Source organism: Bufo bufo, chromosome 3 (assembly GCF_905171765.1).
Source record: "Bufo bufo chromosome 3, aBufBuf1.1, whole genome shotgun sequence".
In the NCBI taxonomy this organism is placed as follows: domain Eukaryota; kingdom Metazoa; phylum Chordata; class Amphibia; order Anura; family Bufonidae; genus Bufo; species Bufo bufo.
This window is the reverse complement of record NC_053391.1, coordinates 330,655,269-330,681,683: the sequence shown is the minus strand read 5'-3', so window position 1 is coordinate 330,681,683 and position 26,415 is coordinate 330,655,269. Positions and strand designations below refer to the sequence as shown.

The following is a 26,415-nucleotide window of genomic DNA, read 5'->3' as shown; positions in this document are numbered from 1 at the left end:
GCACGGCACAAAGCCTCAGATCCCCAAAACAGAGACATCTCTGCTGAGCCCAGCTGCCTATTTAAGGACAGCCAGGTGAGGCCAAAACCCGGACCAGCACCTAAACTCCGGTCCGGTATTTGACCTCGCCTGGCTGGAAACCAGCCCAGCCGCACATGCTGGGAGGAAAATACCTGCCTTGCCAGACGCAACTTCTCACTGTGTCACTATATATATATATATATATATATATATATATATATTTATATACTATCAATTATTTATTTGCCTTTATATAATATATTTGCACAATGTTTCATTCAGCTTTTCATTATTTATGCTACTAAATGTATCTGTGGACTGAACCTGTCAATCTAATGCTGTCATGTCCTTTTTTTTGTGTAAATTCTGGTGTGCGCCACTCCTCTGGGTCAGCCTGAAGAAGCAGACGGAGCATCGGTGAAACGCGTAGCTAAACTAAGACCCGATCACTTTGTTTATGTCTAGTTTTATACTAAAATAAAGTGTGGTTAAATCTTAGCTCTCCGGTAGTACTGCCATTTTTCCCCCTAAACTTACCTCTGATCATCAGGACCTATTCTGGATGCTCGCCGCAGAAGGGAGCTGCTTTGATTCTGCACAAGTTATTCCACTACACTTCCCAGAATTGTGCCGGGCGTGCACAACCTGATCTGGTGAGTTGTAATCCCCGACATTTAGGGGCACTCTCCGAAAAACAGTTCACACACAGGGGGGCGGTCCTTCTCTATTCTCTTCAATATCAACATGGTGCCGTAAACCAGTCATCAAAATTTGCGCAAAAAGCCAAAAGGTGGCCTTTCCCTTCTAAACCCTGCAGCGTACCCAAACAGCATTTTACATTCACATTTATAGCATTTCAGTACCCAGTGCCAGTTTATAGGGCATTGTGTGTCTCAGATGGCAACAGCTGGGCACAGTATATTGGGCATAGAAATGGCATATCTGTGGAAAAATTGCAATTTTAACTTTGGACCATCTGCTGTGAATTCAGTTTTGCTAAACATCTGTGGGGTCAAAATGCTCCCTACACCCCTCGGTAAATTCTGTGAGGGGCATGTTTTCTAAAATGGAGTCACTTCTTGGGGGTTTCTTTTTTCATTTATCCTCAGAGCCTCAGCAGTTGTCGGCCAGTGCTGTTTAAATCACCAAACTAGCCCTAATTGTGCATGATGTTCTTTCTCTTTTAAACCCTGCAGTGTGCCCCTACAGCAGTTTACGACCACACATGAGGTGTTGCCATTCTCAGGGGAAAATGGATAATTACTTATGGGGTGCTTTTTCTCTTGTTACCTTTTGTGAAAATGAAAAATTTGGGGCTAAAGGAACAATTTATTGCAAGAAATAAAATTTTTCATTTTAACTGCCAAGTGTTTCTAAATTCTGTAAAACGCCTGTGGGGTCAAAGTGCTCAGTACACCCTTTAATAAATTTCTTGAGGGATGTAGTTTGCAAAATGGTGCCACTTTTTGGGGATTTCCACTGTAGGGCTACCTCAGGGTCTCTTCAAATACAACATGGTGCCCAAAAACCATTCCAGCAAAATCTGCCCTCCAAAAATATGGTGCTCCTTCCATTTTGACCCCTGCCTTGTGCCCATAGAGCAGTTTACAAAAACATATAGGGTGTTTCTATAAACTGCAGAATCAGGGTAATAAATAATGAGGTTTGTTTTGCTGTTAACCCTTGCTGTGTTACAGGAACAAAAAAATTATTAGCATAAAAAAATCAGCAAAAAAATTTAATTTCAAAATTTCACCTCCATTGTCTTTTAATTCTTGTGGAACACAAAGTTTGTAACATCACTTTTGAATAATTTGAGGGGGGTATTTTGTAAAATGATGTTATTTATGAGTGATTTATATTACGTAAGCCCCTCAAAATCACTTTATAACTGAATTGGTGCTTAAAAAAAGACAGTTTTTGGAAATTTTCTTGAAAATTTTAAAAATGTCTTCTAAAATTCTAAGCCTTCTAACGTCCTAAAAATATGTTTTTTTTACAAAATGATGCCAAGATTAAATAGACATATTGGGAATGTTAACTGATCATTTTTTTTGAGGTACTACTACCTGTCTTAAAATTAGAGCAATTAAAATGTAGAAAATTGCAAAAAAAAATAATTCCAATTTTATGTAACTTTAGAATTTTAATATTTAATAATTAAAGGAAAAAATATTGACCCAAATTTACTATTAACATGAATGTGTCACAAGAAAGTAAAAGCATTTCAAAGTTATTATCACATAAGTTGACACATGTCAGGTTTGCAAAAATAGGCCTGGGCAGGAAGGGGAAAATGGCCTGGGGTAGAAGGGGTTAATTGGATTTGTTTAGCACCTATCTTTGTAAATATTTTGTAGTTTTTTTTAGCAACCTTCTTTATATAAATCAATCAAAATTCTGTTTTCTTTTACCCAGAACATAGTTGAGGTCAATTCCACTGTATAATAAGTGTCCTAAGAACTTATGGGGTCATTTATTAAGACCGGCATTTTAGACGCCGGTCTTAATACCTTTTGCGCTGGCGCATGATGCACCTAAGTTATGTAGAGGCACCAGCCGGACTTTCTGATCACTTCAACTGATGAACGAGTGCTTTGCTCGTTCATTGGGTGATCTGCAGCACCTTTAGAGGGGTCGATCAGAAACGAGCGTTCATAGGAACGTTCATTCCAGATAATCGGCCTGATATTCGAATCCACCTTTAGGCACCCTAACTAAAGTGGAATAGCCGCCCTCATAAGGGCGATCCCACTGTCTTCTTAAGGCTAGAAGAAGTGGAATCACTAACAGTTAGGACAACTGACATCAGTCTTGATACAATTAGGATAAAATGAAGAGCAATAATAGCTAAAAATTAAAGACCTCATAGAGTGGTAATGAATGTAACTCAATATACATATTTTATAGTGGATATCCATGACCAACTCATTTCTTCCTGGTAAAATCCTGTCCAGGTTTCATCAGGGGCTCAAGCTATAAAAAAGTGTACTGTCCACTATGATAATACTCCAAACAAAAGAGACAAGTGGAAAACAAATAGGTGATAACAGAAGATAGGAGACCACCTGTAAATATGGTCCACACTGAATAGGTGATACCACATCTCTCCAAAATGGTGTTAGACGTCCTGTCTATCCAGTGAAAAATAAGATGGGGTGACTTCTAATTGTATATAATGCCTCAATCGCATGCAAGATAAATGATACTGTATTTTAGGGTGTAGGATATAATGGCAATCCTATAGTAATTACAATATGAGACAAGATAGCTTAATATATACTTCTACACCATCTTATATATTGCCAGTGGATAGGTGGTGATATACAGAGTGTGACCAACTTGGATAACCCTTATTAATAGCCCACTGTCAACTAGACATGTGCATTCCTAAATGTCACTTCTATCTAAAACTAAAAAAATGTCGTTTGGCAAATATTGATTATATAAAATCTTATTTAAAACAATGTTACTAATGATATGGTATGTCTAGATTGCTTAAGACTTGTAGATACTGCATAATTCTGCTTAACCTTGAACAAGCCAAAATAACAAAGGTGGATTTTCATTAACACATAGCCTTGAGGTGTGATATTGCGTTTTCTCTTTGTCTATTATGTGATTGTTGAGTACTTTGTTATTGAAATTTTCCAGCTGGGCATTTAATACATTTTCTATTATATGATGTCATATTCTTCCATTTGTTTCACCACTTATCATTTACACCACAATAGTTTTGAGTCATTTGTGTATGTCAGGGTTTTGTCTTTTATCTACATTTAAGTACTTTTCATGTTTTTACCATATACTCATCCAAACATTTAACATTTTGAATGATGTCATTTGCACATCTCAACTTTCTTTTACTAAACAACTGCACTCAATATCACAAGAGAAGTTGGAATGATTATCAAATTAAAACTTAGCTTTTGCTAACATTAGATTAAAATAGCAATATAACATTGGTTGAAGGTACTCAATCAATAAAAAAGGTGAGAAAAACCAAAATCATGATCATTTGTGAGCCTTAAAATGATAAAAAAAAAAAAAAAAATCTAAAAAATTAATAAATATAAAAGTTTAAATCACCCTCCTTTCCATATAATTAAAATTAAAATACCTAAATACCAATAAATATAAACATTCTGGGTATGACCTCAACCAAAAACACCCATAATATTAAAATAAAAAAAATAAAAAATCCAATACGGCGAATGGCGTAACGGAAAAAAAGGTAAAAATGGACGGTTTGCCATTTTTTCATTGCTTGTCTTACCCAAAAAAATGAAATAAAATGTGATCCAAAAGTTATGCACACTCCAAAATGGTATCCATAAAAACTACGAATTGCCCCTCAAAAAATAAGCCCCTAAATTGCTCAGTAGACATAAGTATAAAAAAGTTATGGGGGTTAAAATATGGTGATGTAAAAAAAAAAAAATCGCAAAGTTTAAATTTATTTTTACACTATTTACACAAAAAAAACCCTATAAATATGGGGTATCATTGTAATCGTACTGAACCAGAGAATGAAGGGCATGGGTCAGTTTTGCTGGAAACAAAACACTGTAGGACCAAAATCCGGTGGTGGGATTGCAATTTTTTTCCAATTCCACCCCATTTTAAATTTTTTCCCGATTCTCACTACATTTTATGCCATAATTAATGGTGGCATTAGAAAGTACAACTTGTCCCGCAAAAAATAAGCCCTCATACAGCTATGTGACTAGAAATATAAAAAAGTTATGGCTCACGGAAAATAGGGAAGAAAAATGAAAACGCAAAAATGAAAAAACCTAAGGTATCCAAAGGGTTAAAAGAATACCAAATTTATCAAAAAGTTAAAAAAAATTCCAAATTTCCAAATTTCTATTTCTCTACTTTTAGAATAGATTGTAATAACTCCAAAAATAGTTACTACTTTACATTCCCCATATGTCTACTTCATGTTTGGATCATTTTGTGAATGCCATTTTATTTTTTGGGGACGTTAGAAGGCTTAGAAGTTTAGAAGCAAATCCTGAAATTTTTCAAAAATTTTTCAATACCCACTTTTTGAGGACCAGTTCAGGTCTGAAGTCACTTTGTGAGGCTTACATAATAGAAACCACCCAAAAATGACCCCATTTTAGAAACTACACCCCTCAAAGTATTCAAAACTGATTTTACAAACTTTTTTAACCCTTTAGGTGTTCCACAAAAATTATTAGAAAATGGAGATGAAATTTCAGAATTTCACTTTTTTGGCAGATTTTCCATTTTAATAATTTTTTTCCACTAACAAAGCAAGGGTTAACAGCCAAACAAAACTCAATATTGATTGCCCATATGTGGTCGTAAACTGCTGTACAGGCACACAGCATTGCGCAGAAGGAAAGGAACGCCATATGGTTTTTGGAAGGCAGATTTCACTGGGATAATTTTAAGCTGCCATGTCACATTTGAAGACCCCCTGATGCACTCCTGAACTCCAAAAAAATGACCCAATTTTGGAAACTACGGGATAAGGTGGCAGTTTTGTTGGTACTTTTTTAGGGTACATATGATTTTTTGTTGCTCTACATTACACTTTTTGTGAGGCAAGATAACAAAAAATAGCTGGTTTGGCACCATTATTATTTTTTGTTATTTACAATGTTCATCTGATAGGTTAGATCATGTGGTATTTTTATAAGGCAGGTTGTTACGGACGCAGCAATACCTAATATGTATACTTTTTTAATTTATTTATGTTTTACACAATCACAATTTTTGAATAAAAAAAAAAATCATGTTTCAGTGTCCCCATATTCTGAGAGCCCTATTTTTTTTGGGCGATTGTCTTAGGTAGGGATTTATTTTTTGCGGGATGAGATGACGGTTTGATTGGTACTATTTTGGGGTGCGTATGACTTTTTGATCGCTTGGTATAGCACTTTTTGTGATGTAAGGTGACAAAAAATGGCTTTTTTGACACAGTTTTTATTTTGTTTTTTTACGGTGTTCACCTGAGGGGTTAGGTCATGTGATATTTTTATAGAGCAGGTCGTTACGGACGTGGAAAACTTTTTTTATTTATGTAAGTTTTACACAATGATATCATTTTTGAAACAAAAAAAAATCATGTTTTAGTGTCTCCATAGTCTGAGAGCCATAGTTTTTTCAGCTTTTGGGCGATTGTCTTAGGTAGGGTATGATATTTGCGGGATGAGATGATGGTTTGATTGGCACTATTTTGGGGTGCATATAACTTTTTGATAGCTTGCTATTACATGTTTTGTGATGTAAGGTGACAAAAAATGTTTTAGTGTCTCCATAGTCTGAGAGCCATCGTTTTTTTTTATTTTTTGGGAGATTGTCTTAGGTAGGGGCAAATTTTTTGTGGGATGAGGTGACGGTTAGATTGGTACTATTTTGGGGGGCATATGCCTTTTTGATCGCTTGGGGTTGCACCTTTAGTGATGTAAGGTGACCAAAAAAAGTTTTTTTTAGCACAGTTATTTTATTTTTTTGACTGTGTTCACCTGAGGGGTTAGATCATGTGACATTTTTATAGAGACGGTCGATACGGACGCGGCGATACCTAATATGCCTACTTTTCTTTTTTTCCCTATTTTTAAAAAAATTTTATTTACTTTATTTTGGGAAAAATACGCTTTTTTTTTTTTACTTGAAACGTAATTTCTTTTTTTGAAAACGTTTTATTTTTTTTTACTTTTTCTTAACTTTATTTTTTTTGTCCCACTCTGGGACTTCAACTTTTGGGGGTCTGATCCCCTTTACAATGCATTACAATACTTCTGTATTGTGATGCATTGGCTGTAAGTGTATTACAGACTATAATACACTTACAGCCTGCTTGCCTGTGAGATCCAGGGGGCTGGATCTTACAGGCTCTACCGGAAGACAGCCACGATGCCTAAGGAAGGCATCGGCTGCTTCCTCCCTGCACGAACATCACACGTGCCGCGGTCAGCGCTGACCGCGGCCATGCAGGGGTTAATGCACCAGCATCGGTGATTTCACTGATGCCGGTGCATACAGCAGGGGTCCGGATATCAGTGACTGCTGGACCCCTGCCGTTGATTGGGCGGGCGCAGCTCCTGCACCCGCCTGATCAGCGCGCCGTACAAGTACGGCGCTAGGCGTTAAGGGGTTAAGGAATTCATATTTCCTAATGGGATATATGTAACTACCTGTAAATAAAGCTTAAAGGAGCTGTCCAGGATTTTGATATTGGTGGCCTATCCTCAGGATGGGTCATCAATATTAGATCAGTGGGGATTAGCTATCCGGCACCAAAATTACACAACTCTCTGTACACTGTGCAGTGGGTGGAATACTGCAGTTACCAACTGCTCCATCTACTACACAATGGATGGAGCTATGTAGATGTGGTGCCAACTTCCGGTGCCTGAATTACAAGATAACAGCTGATTATGTAACAGGGTGTCCAACCAATGCCAATTTGATATTCATGGTCAGCCCTGAGGATAACAAAATCTTGGACACCCTTTTAATTACTGTATACTAAAACATTATTAAACATTAAGTCAGTGAGGCAGGCAAAGTCCAAAACATTGAACAATCATCTCTGGAAACCAATGGAAAGTGGGTCAGTGTTTGCCTCATTGAAGTGAATCTACCTTTTGGTAGTATATAAACTGAAAGTAAAGCAGGCTCTCCGGTCACAATGAATGCACAGACATTTTGGAAACACCACTGTGGATGAAAATTAAGAGAAAGTCCAGCATCCATAAACTTGAAGCCTTTATTACAAGTCACATAAAAATGCAAACCAGCAAACATCTATTATTGACACATTTCGACCAGCAACATAGTCTTAGTTATACCATAAAAACATACCAAAAGGTGTGGATATAAAAAGGAAGTGATCACCCATGAAACCAGTCCTTGATAACACGTGATTGTTAAAATCAAAATCACCTGAAAGGTGAAAAAGCAGCCTAATAATACAGTATCAGATCTGTTTTCCTGAACCCAGTGGGGCAAATGTGAATAACCAAAAGGTCTGCCCATTAAACACCTTTCTTTGGTAATCCCCACCGATTGGGGGTCAGGAAACATATTCGATTACCTGCACTTGCATGCTGGATACATTTTTGTTATGCACTTGCAAAAAAATGCTGGTAGGATATGTTTAAATATTTGTGCATCTATTTCTGATATATTCAGTTCAAAGAGCATAGCCTAGACTGCAAACTTACAATTTTGAATTAGAATTGTGTCTTTCTTTCCTGAACCCATCTATACTCTTATGACCCTTCCTGCAAATGGTACAAGAAAGGAAGGAAGGAAGATAGGCAGGAGTGCACCACTAATGAGGCCAGGTGACGCGATTACCTCAGGCAACACCAGGAATTGGCAAGAAGGGGGCAGCAGAAGAACCATGGGCAATGAGTGTATTCATTGTGGCAAAGGGGTTAGGTTAAGAAATTGGCATGGGGGGGGCATCGTTCCAGTTTTCGCCTCAGGCAGCAGAAAGGCTAGGTGCATCCCTGAAGATAGGAATGAAGGAAGGAAGGAGAGAAGAAGGGAAGGAAGGAATTTTGTAAAATGTTTTGTAGGGGATGGAGGAGGATGTAGAAGACAATATTTATTGTTCACAGTTCCAAAGTGATAAAGTAAGCTCCTCCATTCTCATAGAGCCACTAACCTTGGACACCAAATATACAGGAGATGGTAAAGAGGTACTTTTCCAGAGGGCTGGTATGCAAGCCCATCCATTGTTGACCATGCTTACTACCCTATGAGCGCCTCTCCCCATTTTTCTCTTGCCATAATTGCTACAAAGTGAAAGTAAGAGGTGCCTTTTCAGCCAGGACAAGCTTAGTGAGGACAGTCAGCATCTACAGGCCAGCACAGACTTGGAGGAGAGCTCCGCTGCGTCATCCCTTAGGCGTGCAACTAGACAGTCGGGTGGGAGCACGTGTTGCGAGCGGCCAAGGATGTGGCCATGAGACTGGTGAGGGTGAGATAAGTGATGAACAGACATTAGTGGATGATGATGTAGCTGATCGGACATGGGAGCCAGGTGAAGAGGGGACATCATCATCATCAGGGGGTGAGGGTGGCAGCAAGCCCATGAGACAGCAGCAGGGTGGCAGCATGCTGATGAGCCAGCAGCAGTGGGAGATCTGGAGCCAAATGCGCCTGGAGTAAACCATCTGCTATTCAGCAGCCTACCTGTCAGGAAACAATTAGCGGTGCATGGGTTCATAAAGGCAGGGCAGGCAGTCAGCACGGAGTGTTGGGGGTAAAATGCTATACTCAGCAGTGAGTGGATTTTTTATCAAGTCGCTGGAGGACGTTAGCATTGTGGTATGCAGGATATGTGGGCAGAAGATGAAGCGCGGTCAGGGTGCTAATGTTGGCACCCTGGCCCTGCATCAACACATGCAGTGTCACCATAAAGTGGTGTGGGGAAGCCGTGGCACTAATGTAGTGGTACAGCCTGACGCAGCAACTGCTTCAACTCCCAGCAGCCGCAAGCCTTCTCCAGCAGTCAGGGCTCCTCAACCTCAACAGAAGGAAGCTGTCGTTCCTTCCCTTCTTCTATTGCTCATTATACTTCTCCTCCTTCCACTCCTCATCACGTTTTTCACCAGTAATCGATCACCAAGGTGATTGCAAAGAGACAACAGTATGCATGCACTCATCCAAAAGCACAGGAGCTGAACATGCACCTGGTCAAGTTGCTGGTACTACAGTGCCTCCCTTTCCAGATCGTGGACGGAACATTTCGGATAACTGATGGCTTGTGCCCACCCAAGGTGGAGAGTCCCAAGCCATCATTACTTTTCTAAAAAAAACTGTACTAGCCCTGCATTTGTATATTGAGCAGAAGGTGGGCCAGTCCTTGAGCCTGTCGGTGTCTGCTACAGTTCATACTAGTGTTGACTTGTGGAGCTTTAACTATGGTCAAGGACAACATATGTCCTTTACAGCCCACCGGGTAAATGTGGTTCTGGCCCAAGCACACTAGCAACTTGGCCAAGTGATGGCAATACCGTCTTCAAGTTGTAATCCTGGGATTTCTGCGCCAATGTCCTTCTCTGCCTCCTCATCCTCCACCATGTCCTCAGCCTCCACTGTAGAACCAGTTTAGAGTGCTTCTCCAGCATACCACCTATGCAAAGCACAGCGTTGTCACGCGGTTATGCACCTGGTCAGCCTGGATCAACGGAGTAACACCAGGGAGAAACTGCTGTGTGTCATCAACCAAAAAATCAAATCCTGGCTGTCTCCTCTCCAACTGGAGATAGGAGCACGTCTTCAGTCTGGTTGTCACCCAGTTTCTAAAGTCTTCCACCCAACTGCAATATCACTCTTACCGTGCAAAACACTCCCTCCTTGAGCTGCAAAGGCATTGCCTCATATCCAACGTTTCCACACGTTGGAACTACACCCTCCACATGTTGGACCGACTGTATGAGCAGAGGAAACTTGTGACCGATTTTTTGATGATGCAGACGAACAGGATTATTCCCCAGTGTAACTTTGATGTTAGACAATGGCAGCTCCTGCTTGACACGTGCCATTTGCTCAGGCCCTACTGGATGAATGATGTCATTCCACTCCTCAACTAGGTGGTTTATTTGCCCAGGCAACAGGAGAGGAGCAAGAGAGCTAAGGGTGACACCAAAGATGATGCAGATGATCTCAACAGACCATGGCAGTATGCGGTGGAGATGGCAGGGAGTCCACGAGTCCCCTTACACAATGGCCAGATGCATGCTGAGTTGCTTTGCGTAGTGACAGCTGCATTATCCCCATTGGTGTACATCACTGTGCAGTGCAACAATATGCATAGCTAGTCCTTCGAAGTGAAACAGTTACTGTGCGTCTTAATGAGGTGTAGGTCACATATATTACTGTGCACATCATCGTGCAGGCCACCAACATTCCTAGCTAACCTGTAGCAAAAAAAAAGCATGCAGCATCCTTCAGTTAAAGCAAAAAATAAATAATAATCTGTGCGCCCTGAGGTGTCCAATAGCTCTTTAGTGAACAAAATAAGGACATGGAGGTAATGCCAATTAAGTAGTGAAGAAAATGATATAGCAGTGCAAACACATGCATTTGAAACCCTTCTGTGAGATGTAGAATGACTGTGAGTAACTATTAGCTCAGTTTACACTTCACTTATTTGGTAGTTATTGTCAGGCCAAAGCAGGTGCCGGTCAAACCTAAAGAACAGGTGCAGATCTATTCATGATACCTAATCCAAGAGTAGGCTCGCTCCTGAATTTGCCTCACAAAGTAATTGACCAAATAACAGAAGTGTGATCGATTTGCATGAGTTTTGCCCATTTGTCTCTGAAATCGGCTTATAATCATGTTTTCTCTGTTTAGGACCCACTCTTGTTTTTGCCTTACCAATACTGATGCAAAAAACTGACCAAATACTGACTGTGTGATAGAGGCCATTAAAGTCCTGCATGCAGGACTTCTTTTCCATCTTATTAAGCCGATTTCAGAGACAAATGGGCAAAACTCGATCAGTATTTTGCATCAGGATTTGATAAATGATTTGGCAGCCAAAAGCAGGAGTGGGGTCAAGATCCCCTTTTTTGGGCTGTTTTTCTGATTCATCAGAAGAACGAACAAATAAACAGTTATATGAACACAGCCTTACTGCTGACACCCTCAACACTGTCATGGGGCCACTGCACAGTTAAGTCCACGCCATTATATTCGACCTGAACGCTAACATGACCTGATCTGAGTTGACCTCAGTCACACTTCTGTTATTTGGTCAATTACTTCCATCACTTTGTGAGGCAAATTCAGGAGCCCAGCTACTCTCAGATTAGGTATCATGAATAGATCTGCACCTGTCTTTAGGGTTGACCGGCACCTGCTTTGGCCTGACAATAACTGCCCAAATAAGTGAAGTGTGAACTGAGCCTAATAGTTACCCACAGTCATTCTACATCTCACAGAAGGGTTTCAAATACCCTTTCTTCACTACTTTATTGGCATTACCTCCATGTCCTTATTTTATTCCACTAAAGAGTTATTGGGACACCTCCAGGGCGCGCAGCGTTTTTTTTTTTTTTTTGTTTAGCTAGAGGTTAGCTAGGAATGTTGTGGCCTGCACGATGATGTGCACAGTCATATATGTGACCTTCCACTCATTCAGACGCACAGTAACTGTTTCACTTCCGAAAGGACTAGCTATGCATATTGCTGCACTGCACAGTGAATGTACACCAGATACATTTCCCTAATGTTTAAACTGCAGGCCGGGATAGACCTGATTTAATGTGCTTTTGCAACAAATTAATTTCCGATCGAATAAATTTTGGGGACAAATTCGGCAAAGCGACTGAATTAAATTTTTGAAAACTTCACTCATGTCTAGGATACAATAGTGTACATAAGTTATTTTCCAAGTCATGTGTAATGCTAAGGCTAGACTCCCACTTGGCTAGAAAGAAAGGGCCATAACCTTGTGGTTGTGAGGTTCCCGTAAAACAACTAGACACGGCTTGTGTACGGGAGACTACAGATGAACAAGCAGCCTCAAAGGGTATATAGATGCATGTGCATTAATCAGTTTGTTAGGAGAGAGCTTAGTGTGACAGCTACAACTCGCATAGTGTCTAAAGAATCTAAAGACAAAAACAAAAATTTGTCAGCACATCCTAAGACGCAGGCGCGCATCACCATGACTGAACATCAGGGGCAGGCTGGGAGCTTAAAGAGGCCCTGGAAAAAAATCTAAAAGTGGCCCCATGTTGTAGGTGGGTCCAAACTGACAGAAGGCGGGGCAACACAAATAGGAAGGGACACCACATGTAGGCAGGGACAACAGAGGTAGGTGGGCCAGCATACTGTAGAGCCAAACAAACAAAATACCTTCGTAGCTGCACCAAATACCACGGTGCAGCACAAAATACTACCGCCCCCAGGCCATAGTTTAAAACTGTATCGTCATCCGAGGACAGCAATACAGTTGAATTCAGGAGGGCACCTGCGGCCGCTATATACTGGACCTATTCTGTATCCTACCACTTAGTATGCTACCCACTCTGTATGCTACCTGTCCAGTTAATGCAGGGACAGCAGATTTCAGCTTTACTCTAAAAAGCCTGTGGGAAAGATGGATAGTAAGGAGTGCAAAACTGAAATTATATGCACCCATACCTCCAAAGATATAATGCAAGATAAAAACAAAAATTATTCAGCACATCCTAAGCATCTAAGTCAGTTGGAATGACATTTTGCTATATAACAATTGATTTCACTCAATACAATGCACAATAACCTTGAAAGTTACAGGAACACACTTGGTGGTGCAGTATGCTTAATGGTGCAGAATAAACGTATGGTAAGAACAATTCAGAGCAGTCTCATTTCCTGGGCAGCATGAGATTACCACTGGTCCACTGCAATTTTTGTTGTGTCCATATTGACTACTGACTTTCTTCAATCCAACATACAGCTGTGGATTTATGGTGACTTCCTGAATCAGCTTACCCCGTTTAGAAATATCTTGAACCATTGCACCAGTCAATTTTATGGATCCGCCTCCATGGTCCTAGTCGCTGTTGCACTACTACCTCTCTGCCCATCCTAGAATGTGTTCCCTGGGCCACACAATGGCGAGCAGTGATCCAGCCTGAGCTCTTGTCAAAGGGGGCGCAATGGATTTAACTTGCAACAGTAGTATAACAGCAATACTTTACACAGATCATCTTGCTTCCACAATACTATTCAATATTTCAGTTGTCATAGGAGAAGGGACACTCCCATACACTTGGCTATGCCTCCAAGGGCCAGTTGTGCTTAAAGTGTAACTGCCATCTATTTTATTTTTGTAATGTATAAGGGCAGCGAAACTAACCATTTTTGTAATATACACTTTAGAAAAAAGACGACTGAGGGGAGATCTAATTAATATGTATAAATATATCAGGGTCAGTACAGAGATCTATCCAATCATCTATTTATCCCCAGGACTGTGACTGTGACGAGGGGACATCCTCTGCGTCTGGAGGAAAGAGGGTTTGTACACAAACATAGAAAAGGATTCTTTATGGTAAGAGCAGTCAGACTATGGAACTCTCTGCCTGAGGAGGTGGTGATGGTGAGTACAATAAAGGAATTCAGGAGGGGCCTGGAGTGTATTTCTGGAGCGTAATAATATTACAGGCTATAGCTACTAGAGAGGGGTCCTTGATCCAGGGAGTTATCTGATTGCCTGATTGGAGTCGGGAAGGATTTTTTTATTCCCTTAAAGTGGGGAAAATTGGCTTCTACCTCACAGGTTTTTTTTTTTTTTGCCTTCCTCTGGATCAACTTGCAGGATGACAGGCTGAACTGGATGAACAAATGTCTTTTTTCGGCCTTATGTACTATGTTACTTTAACCACTTAAGGACCACAGGTTTATACCCCCCTAAAGACCAGGCCCTTTTTTTACAAATCGGCACTACACTACTTTCACTGTTTATTGCTCGGTCATGCAACTTACCACCCAAATGAATTTTACCTCCTTTTCTTCTCACTAATAGAGCTTTCATTTGGTGGTATTTCATTGCTGCTGACATTTTTACTTTTTTTGTTATTAATCGAAATTTAACGATTTTTTTGCAAAAAAATGACATTTTTCACTTTCAGTTGTAAAATTTTGCAAAAAAACGAGATCCATATATAAATTTTGCTCTAAATTTATTGTTCTACATGTCTTTGATAAAAAAAAAAAGTTTGGGTAAAAAAAAAAAATGGTTTGGGTAAAAGTTATAGCGTTTACAAACTATGGTACAAAAATGTGAATTTCCGCTTTTTGAAGCAGCTCTGACTTTCTGAGCACCTGTCATGTTTCCTGAGGTTCTACAATGCCCAGACAGTACAAACACCCCACAAATGACCCCATTTCGGAAAGTAGACACCCTAAGGTATTCGCTGATGTGCATAGTGAGTTCATAGAACTTTTTATTTTTTGTCACAAGTTAGCGGAAAATGATGATTTTTTTTTTTTTTCTTACAAAGTCTCATATTCCACTAACTTCTGACAAAAATAAAAGCTTCCATGAACTCACTATGCCCATCAGCGAATACCTTGAGATGTCTTCTTTCCAAAATGGGGTCACTTGTGGGGTAGTTATACTGCCCTGGCATTCTAGGGGCCCAAATGTGTGGTAAGGAGTTTGAAATCAAATTCTGTAAAAAATGGCTGTGAAATCCAAAAGGTGCTCTTGGAATGTGGCCCCTTTGCCCACCTAGGCTGCAAAAAGTGTCACACATGTGGTATCTCCATATTCAGGAGAAGTTGGGGAATGTGTTTTGGGGTGTAATTTTTACATATACCCATGCTGGGTGAGAGAAATATCTTGGCAAAAGACAACTTTGTATAAAAAAAATGGTAAAAGTTGTCTTTTGCCAAGATATTTCTCTCACCCAGCATGGGTATATGTAAAATGACACCCCAAAACACATTCCCCAACTTCTCCTGAATACGGAGATACCAGATGTGTGACACTTTTTTGCAGCCTAGGTGGGCAAAGGGGCCCATATTCCAAAGAGCACCTTTCGGATTTCACTGGTCATTTGTTACAGAATTTGATTTCAAACTCCTTACCACACATTTGGGCCCCTAGAATGCCAGGGCAGTATAACTACCCCACAAGTGACCCCATTTTGGAAAGAAGACACCCCAAGGTATTCGCTAATGGGCATAGTGAGTTCGTGGAAGTTTTTATTTTTTGTCACAAGTTAGTGGAATATGAGACTTTGTAAGAAAAAAATAAAAATAAAAAAATCATCATTTTCCACTAACTTGTGACAAAAAATAAAAAATTCTAGGAACTCGACATGCCCCTCACAGAATACCTTGGGGTGTCTTCTTTCCAAAATGGGGTCACTTGTGGGGTAGTTATACTGCCCTGGCATTTTCCAGGGGCCCTAATGTGTGGTAAGTAGGTAAATGACCTGTGAAATCCTAAAGGTGCTCTTTGGAATATGGGCCCCTTTGCCCACCTAGGCTGCAAAAAAGTGTCACACATGTGGTATCGCCGTATTCAGGAGAAGTTGGGGAATGTGTTTTGGGGGGTCATTTTACATATACCCATGCTGGGTGAGAGAAATATCTTGGCAAAAGACAACTTTTCCCATTTTTTTATACAAAGTTGGCATTTTACCAAGATATTTCTCTCACCCAGCATGAGTATATGTAAAATGACACCCCAAAACACATTCCCCAACTTCTCCTGAGTACGGCGATACCAGATGTGTGACACTTTTTTTGCAGCCTAGATGCGCAAAGGTGCCCAAATTCCTTTTAGGAGGGCATTTTTAGACATTTGGATACCAGACTTCTTCTCACGCTTTGGGGCCCCTAGAATGCCAGGGCAGTATAAATACCCCACATGTGACCCCATTTTGGAAAGAAGACACCCCAAGGTATTCAATGAGGGGCATGGCGAGTTCATAGAAATTTATTTTTTTTGGCACAAGTTAGCGGAAATTGATATTTTTTATTTTTTTCTCACAAAGTCTCCCTTTCCGCTAACTTGGGACAAAAATTTCAATCTTTCATGGACTTAATATGCCCCTCACGGAATACCTGGGGGTGTCTTCTTTCCGAAATGGGGTCACATGTGGGTATTTATACTGCCCTGGCATTCTAGGGGCCCTAAAGCGTGAGAAGAAGTCTGGAATATAAATGTCTAAAACATTTTACGCGTTTGGATTCCGTGAGGGGTATGGTGAGTTCATGTGAGATTTAATTTTTTGACACAAGTTAGTGGAATATGAGACTTTGTAAGAAAAAATAATAATTTCCGCTAACTTGGGCCAAAAAAAATGTCTGAATGGAGCCTTCCAGGGGGGGTGATCAAAGACAGGGGGGGTGATCAAAGACAGGGGGGGTGATCAATGACAGGGGGGGTGATCAATGACAGGGGGGGTGATCAGGGAGTCATATGGGGTGATCACCCCCCTGTCATTGATCACCCCCCTATAAGGCTCCATTCAGATGTCCGTATGTGTTTTGCGGATCCGATCCATGTATCCGTGGATCCGTAAAAATCAGACGGACATCTGAATGCAGCCTGACAGGGGGGTGATCAATGACAGGGGGGTAATCAATGACAGGGGGGGTAATCAATGACAGGGGGGGGGGTGATCAATGACAGGGGGGTGATCAATGACAGGGGGGGTGATCAATGACAGGGGGGTGATCAGGGAGTCTAATATGGGGGTGATCACCCCCCTGTCATTGACACCCCCCTATAAGTGCTCCATTCAGATGTCCGTAGTGTTTTGCGGATCCGATCCATCTATCATGGATCCGTAAAATCATGCGGACGTCTGAATGAGCTTTACAGGGGTGTGATCATGACAGGGGGTAATAATGACAGGGGGGGTGATCAGGGAGTCTATATGGGGTGATCACCACAGTCATTGATCACGCCCCTGTAAGGCTCCATTCAGACGTCCGTGTGCGTTTTGCGGATCCGATCCATCTATCAGTGGATCCGTAAAAATCAACGCGGACGTCTGAATGGAGCTTACAGGGGTGTGAGAAAATGACAGGGGGGGTGATGAGGGAGTCTATATGGGGTGATCACCACAGTCATTGATCACGCCCCTGTAAGGCTCCATTCAGGACGTCCGTATGCGTTTTGCGGATCCGATCCATCTATCAGTGGATCCGTAAAAATCATGCGGACGTCTGAATGGAGCTTTACAGGGGTGTGATCAATGACAGGGGGGTAATCAATGACAGGGGGGTGATCAGGGAGTCTATATGGGGTGATCACCACAGTCATTGATCACGCCCTGTAAGGCTCCATTCAGACGTCCGTGTGCGTTTTGCGGATCCGATCCATCTATCAGTGGATCCGTAAAAATCATGCGGACGTCTGAATGGAACTTTACAGGGGTGTGATCAATGACAGGGGGGGGTGATGAGGGAGTCTATATGGGGTGATCACCACAGTCATTGATCACGCCCCTGTAAGGCTCCATTCAGACGTCCGTGTGCGTTTTTGCGGATCCGATCCATCTATCAGTGGATCCGTAAAATCAGCGGACGTCTGAATGGAGCTTTACAGCGGTGTGATCAATGACAGGGGGGTGATCAGGGAGTCTATATGGGGTGATCAGGGGTGATCAGGGGCTAATAAGGGTGAATAAGTGACGGGGGGGGGGGTGTAGTGTAGTTGTAGTGGTGCTTGGTGCTACTTTACTGAGCTACCTGTGTCCTCTGGTGTCGATCCAAACAAAGGGGACCACCAGAGGACCAGGTACAGTATATTAGACGCTGTTATCAAAACAGCGTCCTAATATACCTGTTAGGGGTTAAAAAAAACACATCTCCAGCTGCCAGCGAACGATCGCCGCTGGCAGGGCTGGAGATCAACTCTCTTACCTTCCGTTCTTGTGAGCGCGCGCGGCCCGTGTGCGCGCGTTCACAGGAAATCTCGGCTCACGCGAGATGACAGCCTATTGGCGTTAGCGTAGCCTGGGGGAGCCGCCGCAATGACGCCTTTCGGCGTTAGCGTGGCGGCAAGCGGTTAATTACTGAAATCATACATTTCTATGAGAAAAATAGCTCTAAAGTGGCCCATTTTGAGCCATCGCAACACTCCTCTGTCTTCTGTTTACATAACAGTGGAAACTTGCTCAACATTGACTGTGTTCTGTAAACAGAAGACAGAGGAGCGTTGCTAAGGCTCAAAATGGGCCACTTTACAGCTATTTTTCTAATAGAAATGTACAATATCAGTACCTGAAGTATATTACAAAAATGGTCAGTATCACTGCCCCTATACATTGCAAAAATAATAATAGAATGGCTGTTACATATTAACACTTTTCCTTTAAACTTCATCTGTGCACTAATATGGTGCTGGAACAACTAGGGTTCTCACAAGACCTGAGGGTAGCCACTAGCTCCATCTACTGTTTAGTCTTTATCTTTGAGCTGGTGCACATGCAGCTCTCCCTGACCAGACAGTGGCTCCCAACAGTCTCTTTTAGCTTACCAGCTTCTTCTTAGTAGCAACACCCAAGTCTCTCTCTCTGCACAGTATCGCTCCAACACCCTGAACCTCCAGGTCTCAGCTTACACCAGCAACTGACAGCTTCTCAGGGACCCCTATTGTTCAGCGTCACTCAGGCTTTCAGTCATTTCCTTCACAGCCACCGACTCACTCTTTGCTGCCTGTCCTTCTTTGGTCAGATTCTATGAGCAGACCCGTCAGGTACAGTCTCACTGTAATCACATACTACTATAGGATCTGACTGCCATATACTATATTTGAGTCACCTCACTGGGGCCTGCAGCCTCTTGGTTGTGCTACACAGGATCCCCAGGAACTACATATGGCTTCAACCACACACTATAAGGAAACAGAGTCTTAGAAAGAAAATTTCACTGTACCTCAGAAGCAGCAGCATGCAGGACATTAAACAGAATAACTCATCAGTGCAGCTGTGAATACATCACTGGTGTGAGATAGGAAACTTCCTAGAGCCTTCAGGAGTACCTCTTGCCCTTTGTCTTCCTCAAGCAATTTACTACTTCTTCTCCATAGAATTCTATGGGCAGATGAAACCTGATCACTCAGTGAGCTTATAGTCTCTCATCAATGAAGATGGATTCTATCTGTGCATATAGGGGGGAAATTTATCAGGGCAGGCGCTTTGTGCGCTGGTCTTAATATCCCCTGCACTGCCGCAGGATGCACCGCATTTATGATGAGGCGCAGGTCTCATCATAAATTAGACGCATCCTCTGGCAGTCCGTGCGCCAAAACTGAAATCTGCTACAGCTCAGAGCTGCCATAGATTTCTAGCTTCATTTTCACCAGAAAACTGGCGTGAATTAAAATAAATTTGTCTCTGCTGCGGGCCATGCCTTTCCCACCCTCACCATGCCCTTTTTTTTAAAAAGTGGTGAGGGAGGTATAAAAAGAGGCACTTAAGACTTTTTTTAAAAAGTCGCATACACACGCCTCGTGACTTTTTAAAGCCACTTTTCTGGCACAAGGGAGATGATAAATCTCCCCCTGAGTGTTCAGTTCAGGAGAATGAGAAGTCACTGACTTATGCAAAATTTGTTGAAAGTGAAGTAAGTCTTTATCTCTTTCCCTGTCAAAGACAAATCTCATATGGCCTCGGAATTTGTTTTAACTCACAACTTTTTTGTGTTTGGTGACGCCTTCTACCTGCAGCTCCAGGGGACAGCAATGGGGGCGGCCTGTGCGCCGTCCTTCGCTAATCTGTTCCTGGGGCTGTGGGAGAGGGAGGTGATCCTGACTGATTCGGTTGTGGGTGTGGCTGGGGTCCAGCTGTGGGCCCGCTACATTGATGATATATTCATCGTGTGGCAGGGCCACAGAATGGATTCACCCAATTTGTTGAGACCCTTAACAATAACAATCTTAATATTAAACCCACAGAATCAAGAGGACCAATTTGGACTTTCTGGAGGTAAAAATATTGGTGGACGAAGAGACACACAGATACAGTATGTTCAGGAAAGAGACATCCACCAACACGCTTCTACATGCCAACTCCTGCCCATCCAAGTAGTCTAATCCACAGCATCCCATACAGCCAATTTCTGAGAGCAAGACGGATCTGCTCCACTGAGGAATGCTTCGAAACTCAATCAACTGACCTACAAGACAGATTCCAAGCAAGGGGATACCCAAGGAAGTCCATCCTTCAGGGGTTAGAGAAAGCTAAAGGAAAGAAACGGGATGATCTTCTTCCAAGTCGTCAGAGACAAAAGGGAGACAAGAAGGGTAGGTACGATTTATCTCTACATATAATCCGGAGTGGGGGAAAAAAATTAGAAATGCCCTGACAAAATATTGGGAAATCTTGCGTTAGATCCCGCTCTAAGTGGAGCCCTTCCGGAGATCCATTGATCACGTATAGACGGGCCAACAACCTCAGGTATATTCTAGTTAAGAGTCATCACCCTGGAGATCGCCCATCAGCGAGGTTTGGCTCAGGAGGCCCTAAATGGGGGGTGCTCACCTTGCGTAAATGTTGTGGCATGCACAAACATCGACAGAGCCTCCCATTTTTTCCAATTTGACAAATGAGGGTAGACAATTTGTGATTACTCACAATATTACTGCATACAGGTTGGTGTTATTACTTGGCATCATGCCCCTGCCATCAGGTATATGTTGGGAATGACCTCAAGGGAACTCAAAAAGCGAGTACCTGAACATGTTCTTGGTATAATGGCGGCTGATGAGGAAAATGATTTATCACAGCTTAAAAAGATCCCCAGACACTTTAAAGAATTTCACGGATGTGACAGTTCCGCCTTCCGAGTCAGAGGCATTGACCGGATATATATATCCTCAAGTGGTGGAAACTGGAGGAAATGGTTGGCTCAAAAAGAGATAAGATGGATTTCCACCCTGGGCTCCATGGCCCCGAAGGGTCTGAATGAGGATATGTCATTCGCTCCTTTTTCTATAAAGTATTGGGTCCGTTATATTGTTTGCTTTCTCTATTCGTCGGCGATATGTGTGTATTGATTTTAATTTGTCCTTGTCTCTTTCTCTCATTTTTTAGCATATCATAACATGTTCCGGTGTCGTGGATTGGGGAGACTGCTTTGGATAAGATCTAGGCGACTCTATGAACGTTGTACGTTAGGAGAAGCATCATGTTTGATGGGACATACCTAATTTGCTACATTATCTATATTTGTAATAAGGGATACATACATAATATGAATGAAAGTTGGATATTAGTGTGGAGACACAGGTATCATGCATTTTGCTTGATTCCTATGAGGAGAGGATATTAGGTTCAAACAGGTCTACTTGGCTATGAAAAATTATTTATATGTGACTATTATATATATATTATTAATTCCTCATTACAGTCACCTTATCTTTGCATTTTTTTCCTTTTTTTCCTATTCACAGCACTTTATCACTTCACAGTTATTATTTTTTCTTTGGCTTTTTATGCTCACTGCACCTTTTATCACCATTTATTTCAGGCACCCCCTTTCCCTTCCCCCATTTGATCACGCAATATGTTGTGTATTTTTATGAATTGTCATAAATTTTATACATAGAAATGTCTTGTCACTTTGTGATTGGATAGTTGGGTATTTAACTTATTATGAGATTCACATATTCGGCTACACACTGGTTTTAATGTCTTTTAAATATTTTGTCTCACATGTACAATTTGACTGTGATACTGTGTATACCGTATCCCCCCTGTCGACATATCATTTTAGGAAGCATCTGATATATAATACTAATACTGATAGAAAGATCCTGTGTAGTACTGTGATCACATGGCCGCTACGGTCATGTGTGCATCACATGGGAGGTCAGGTGTCTGTGACATCGCTATGATGCTGCGATGCCTGACACATGACCTGATGATGCAGCACCATTGGTCATCAGGGGCGGAGTTTACCATCAGGAAGGTCCTTTCCCTCCAGCAGACTAATACCACAGTACTGTGATCACATAGCCACTAATTTGCGGTCATGGGATCATCACATGGGAGGTGAGGTGTCTGCGACATCGCTATGATGCTGCGATGCCTGACACATGACCTGATGATGCAGCACCAATACGCAAGCCCATTGGTCATCAGGGGTGGAGGTGACCATCAGGAAGGTCCTTTCCCTCCGGCAGACTAATACCACACACCAGACGCTATTTAAACCTAATGAGGGACCTATTTAAGAGGTGGCTCATGGTCAAGGCAGCATCCCCGGAAGAAGCCTTCACGGCGTTGGGCAGGGTTTGACCGAGGGGCCGACACGCAGCATCTGGTAATACACTTTTATTCCCTTTTGTCAGTTTACTTTTGACTGCCAGCTTGTGGATCCTTGTACCTAGTTTCTTTGAAACAGGTTTTCTTAAACTCGATTTTTTTTTTTGCCTCTTGCTGGAAGTCTTGTTTATCACTATTACTATTATTATATTTACTCTATTTTCAGCCAGAATGTTTGCTGTGGCCGACCCCTCGGCCCTCCCCTGGGTCCATCAGTCTTTTACTGTCTGTTCTTATCTGCTGCTTACTTTAGTATTTAATTATGCTGTTCTATATGTATGATATCATTTTTTAATAAAAATTTTGCTTAGATATTTGCCTTGTGTGCCACTGTCTGCTGTTGCAGATATTTTTTCTGATATTATCTTCAATAAATTACTACTTTTGTAAAATATCTATGCGTGGAGGTGTCAAACGTCTGTTTTATTGCAAAAAACAACACGTTTCGGAGATATAATTCTCCTTCTTCTTCAGGTTTAAATACATAATTGACATGTAGAAGACATATATATTGTGAAGAAAAAAGAAGGGCACCTCCTGTGGGCAGGAAGAAATGCCCAAAGATCCACCCCCTGGGGTGGGTGTATAGGTGAGTATTCACATACACAATCAAAACATAAACATGACATAAAATCAAGTTAAAAGAGAAAAACATGAGTTACAAAATAAATACTAAAACTTAAATATCAATAATAATAAATGAAAATACATTTCAGAGTTGCTGGGGGAGGAGATTTTGCATACTGATGAGTTCAGGTCACATGACAGTATTCTGATCATGTGACTATGCTAATCGTCAGGTGAAGTGGCAATAGGGAGTCTTGTAGTTAGAGCTGAAACCAGAATAGGGTCATGTAATCACATTCCGATCACCTGACTCTGCTAGTTGTCATAGAGCTAATGTTTGTGGTGAAAGCACAACTCTGTCACAAGGTCATGTGATGATATAGTGATCACGTGATCAAATAAAGATCATGTGATCAAGGCTTTTGCCATGGAGAGGATCTTTGGGCGTTCCTTCCTGCCCACAGGTGGAGCCCTATTTTTCTTCACTATACAGTATATATGTAGTAGAGATTGAGGCACTCAGATCATTTGGTTTTGCATTTAAGATGAGATTTATTATTCATACATTATTTTCATAATCCAGTTGCCCAATTTTCACCAAAATCAAAATAAAGAAAGATGACCGGACGTTTCAGTCTCAGATGGACCTTCCTCAGCGGTCAATTTTTTTAATCTATAAGGCATGTGGAGTGATCGGCATTTTTCTTTATTTTGATTTGGTGAAAATTGGGCAACTGGATTATGAAAATAATGTATGAATAATAAATCTCATCTTAAATGCAAAACCAAATGATCTGAGTGCCTCAATCTCTACTACATGTAACGTGGCTAATTCAGCCTTTTGTTGGCACCTGAACTTTCAGAGTGCGATTCTCCATTTCTCTTCAACTATACAGTATATATGTCTGCTGTATGTCAATTATGTATGTAAGCTTGAAGAAGGAGAATTATATCTCCTGGACAGTCCGTTTTTCGCAATAAAAATTATCCATTGATCACATGACAGTTGATGTGGTCCTTTTGCGCCTGGCTGTCCACCATTCTTAAATCTAAGCTTTAAATCAAGGCTGGGATTAAAGTGCTAACCACGATACCAGTCTTGTTTTAAAACTTAGATTCTCAGCTTTAAGTTAAGACCTAGCTGCAATACAGTTTGAGATTAGTAGCAAAGATGGTATCTCATACATCCTTGGGAACTGAAGTGCCACCCTGGAAGGACTTATGGGATTTAAAGTGAAATGTCTCATTAAACATGGGGGTCTATTTATTATGTATCTTATAATGTTTTGGGGGGAAAGGATTCAGTATAATTTCTAATAAATAGTATATTTGGTTACATTTTTGCCCACCTTTTTAAAAGAGAACCTGTTGCTATTAAATGCTGTTTTTGTTTAGAAATGGAAATTCTTATGGATAAGTGCCATATTCTTCTCTTGTATGCAGCATTAAAAGTTTAGTCACATTTTATTACTAAAGACTTGGAATATGATATATAATGATAATAAAAGTGTTATATTACTGTAACATATATCTAAGTGATTAATGCTATATATTGACCTAAGAAGCCATGTTATCTTATGCTTTAGCTTCCACAAAAAGAGGGGTTTTCCATCTTTGCACAATATTAAAAAATATATTGCTTTAGCTTCCTAGCTTTCTATGTCTCTTTCCTTCACATTATGGTAAGAGGAAGCATTACTGTAGTGTACAAAGTAATCTTATTCTTGCGCGCAGTGTTGGAATATTGAGAAATGAGCATTGCTATGGGCAATGAAGACAGTTATTCTCTAAGACAGTTGTGACACATGATTCTTGGTGCCTATACTTCAAACATTTAGAGTAGACCATGTGTACACTGTATAAGCAATCCAAATTGGTAGTTTGTGAAAAATGACCACGTATCAGGAATATCCATTTATTAGTATATTTAGAAAATAGTTACACTTTTTTCTGGATCAATGTTTTTTGTTTTGAGTTTCTCAACATTATAACATTGGTAAATAATGGCTAGTACATAGTACATCATATAGGGGGAAAAAACATACATAAGCTAAAATCATGTAAACACAAACAGAAACAGGTTGTCACTGATAAGTGTCTTATCAAATATTTGAAAGGTTATGAAGGTAAATATGAAGGCTGCTCCTCCCACAGTTTCCAATTTTTATCCACTTTGGCTTTCTGGAGTAAACGATATACCAGTAATTTCTCATATTGGAATGTAGTATTAAATGTAGAAATTGCTTCCCCTACCGTCGGAAAGGCAGGCTCCTTCCAGTGCCTGATCACTATAAATTTTGCTATAATAAAAATATGTTCCATAATAGATCGTATCGCCAAGGGGTATGTATCTATACCCAGCAACAATAGTGCCAGCCCCGGGGAGGTTGCAATCTGTCTGTGTAAGACAGTCGACAGTAATGAAAAAAACTCTGACCAGAAATGTGCGAGTACTGGGCATTCCCACAGCACATGCAAGAGTGTACCCCTCCGACCACACATTCTCCAGCAACATGGGGAAGTAGTAGGAAACATCACATGCAACCGACTGGGAGTGTAATACCAACATAAGAGGGTTTTATGGCAGCCTCGTAGTATGTAACACAATGAAACATTGTGGAGGAGAAGTGAACTGCCTTTTGCCACGTCCCCACAGGGTAAACTACTCCCAGATCCCATTCTCACGGTTGAATCGGTTTAGTTTTGACTTGATTTAAAATTTCATATATTGGTCTAAAAATCTTTGCCCTCTGTGAAGGTATGTTAAACAGAGTGATAATATCTGCATTAAAGGATTTCTTGGATGTAATTAAATCAGATAGCAGATGGCGGATTAAGAGATATTTAAGAGATATTTATAGAAATCTCTATTAGGTATCCAATAAGTATAAAACAAATGTGAGAATGGGAACAGTCTTCCTTGTCCAAACAATTGATCTACTTTCAATAATCCCTGTGCATACCAAGTAGTAAGAGTTAGATCCTCTAGAGTTTATTTTAACACTTTTAGAGGGGTGTTGGTAACCGGAAAGAGGACCTT

At 41.0% G+C, this 26,415-nt stretch overlaps 1 long non-coding RNA gene across 1 annotated transcript; it reads right to left on the bottom strand.

Annotated features, from left to right (window-relative positions):
- Nucleotides 1-426: 426 nt before the first annotated feature.
- On the bottom strand, nucleotides 427-26,415 carry LOC120993400. The gene is made up of 3 exons (XR_005777248.1): nucleotides 26,401-26,415; nucleotides 16,520-16,528; nucleotides 427-560 (listed from the first exon to the last, which is right to left on the bottom strand). It is a non-coding gene; the product is annotated as an uncharacterized LOC120993400 (long non-coding RNA).